The sequence below is a fragment of the Carlito syrichta genome, unplaced genomic scaffold (assembly GCF_000164805.1).
Source record: "Carlito syrichta isolate Samal-C Ts95f unplaced genomic scaffold, Tarsius_syrichta-2.0.1 Scaffold308903, whole genome shotgun sequence".
NCBI classification, from domain to species: Eukaryota; Metazoa; Chordata; class Mammalia; order Primates; family Tarsiidae; genus Carlito; species Carlito syrichta.
The window spans coordinates 250,402-252,126 of NW_007252999.1; the positions used below are offsets into that span (position 1 = coordinate 250,402).

At 49.7% G+C, this 1,725-nt stretch overlaps 1 protein-coding gene across 1 annotated transcript in view; it reads left to right on the forward strand.

The window, feature by feature from the left end:
- Nucleotides 1-318: 318 nt before the first annotated feature.
- The window catches only part of LOC103268797 (piRNA biogenesis protein EXD1-like), a gene marked incomplete at its 3' end in the record, with an annotated part of 25,699 nt that continues 24,292 nt past the window's right edge, over nucleotides 319-1,725 (forward strand). The window contains exon 1 of the mRNA XM_008066389.1: nucleotides 319-501. The remainder of the gene's footprint in view (nucleotides 502-1,725) is intronic.

Consider the following 1,725-nt stretch of genomic DNA (forward strand, 5'->3'; position numbering starts at 1 on the left):
ACCGTTTTACAACGAACGAACCTGCGGAGGGAACACCGGGACTCCTATCCTGTAGGTGGCACAGATTGCGGAGAGAAACAAAATTAATAGGCAAAACTTCGCGTAGGGGAACCCTAGAGAGTGTCCCCTGGGAAGTACACGCTAGGGGTCGCCCCTCTTCATCTCTCCTGGGCGGCGCTCCCTCCTCCCGGCCACAGGGGGCGCTGGAGAGCCGGACTCGAGGCCACTCGCCGCTTGGCACCTCGGGAACCGCCGGGACTCGACGCCGTACCCGGCGGGCGTCTATTCTGCGCTCCGGAATTGCCTTCAGGACTGCGCTTGTTAACCGCCGCCGGCTGGCGTGGAGCGCCCCGAGATCCTTCCTTAGCTGCAGTCCCTCTTCTTTTAGTTCTTGAAGTTCGAGGAACTGACCATTCGGCTGAAATTAGAATCCGGATTTCTCAAACTTCCCCTGGGAAAAAAAACAAACCCTAACGGTGGAGGTGAATTCCTAAGCGTATGGCCCGCCTTTAATGGAAGTTCCTTATTTTGTCTTAGAAGTGAGAAATGTTGCATTTCATTCGTGTGGCCTATTGTTTGTTTTGATGAAAAAGGCTAAAGCCGCCCGTTAAATGAATACACCCTCTCTGGTGAACCAGTTCTTTTCTTGGGCTTGCCCCAGTTTGTATAGAACCATTTGAGCCTGGAGGAGTCAAATTCAGACCTCTGCCTCTTAGCATCTAAATACTAGGGCATCTTGGCTCAGCAGCTTTCCCAGTCAAACTTAGGTTACTCGTTTTCAGCTTTACCTAAGGCCTTGCAGGCTGAGGTTCTAGTTTCATGCACAGTGCCCCTCTTAGAAGTCACAGGAGCTGCTTTTTATCTTGAGAATGCAAAAAAAAAATTGTTTTGATATCAGCCACATGAATGTCCCTTTTCTCAGTCTGCCTTGAAGTCCATCTCTTGATCCTAACCTTGCTTTTTCCTTCTGAATCTTGGATCTTAGCTTTTGTAGTTGTCTCAAGTCAAGGCTTTCTTTGCTTCGTGTTAATTTTTTTTCTTTATTTTTCTTTTTTTGAATTAGAGTCTTACTCTTTTTGTTTTGTTTTTGAGTCAGAATCTCACTATTGCCCAGGTTGGAGTGCAGGGGCATGTTCACGGCCACTGCAGCCTCAATCTGCTGGGCTCAGGCAATTCTTCCACCTCAGCCTTCCAAGTAGCTGGAACTACAGGCCTGGCTAATTTTTTTATTTGTTGTAGAGACGCGGTCTTGCCAAGTTGCCCAGACTGGTCTTGCACCCTGGGCTCAGGCAATCTTCTTGCCTCAGCCACCCAAAGTGCTGGAATTACAGGTGTGAGCCACCGCCCAGGGCAGGGTCTTACTCTGCCACCCAGGCTGAAGTGTGATGGCACAATCACGGCTCACCGCAGTCTCAACCTCCTGGGCTCAAGCAATTCTTCTGCCTCAACCTCCGGCGTAGCTCAGACTACAGGACTGCGCCATCATACCAGACTAGTTTTTTTTTTTTGAGTTGGGGTCTCACTCTGTCACCCAGGAGTAGTGCAGTGGCATGATCATACATGCACCCTACACCTCGTGGGCTCAGGTGATCCTTCCTCCTCAGCATGCTCAGTAGCTGTGGCTCAAGCAGTCCTTCTGCCTCTGTCTCCCAAAGTGCTGGGATTACAGACTTGAGCCACTGCACTGGCTGGCTAATTTTTTTTTTTTTTTTTGTAGAGACTAAG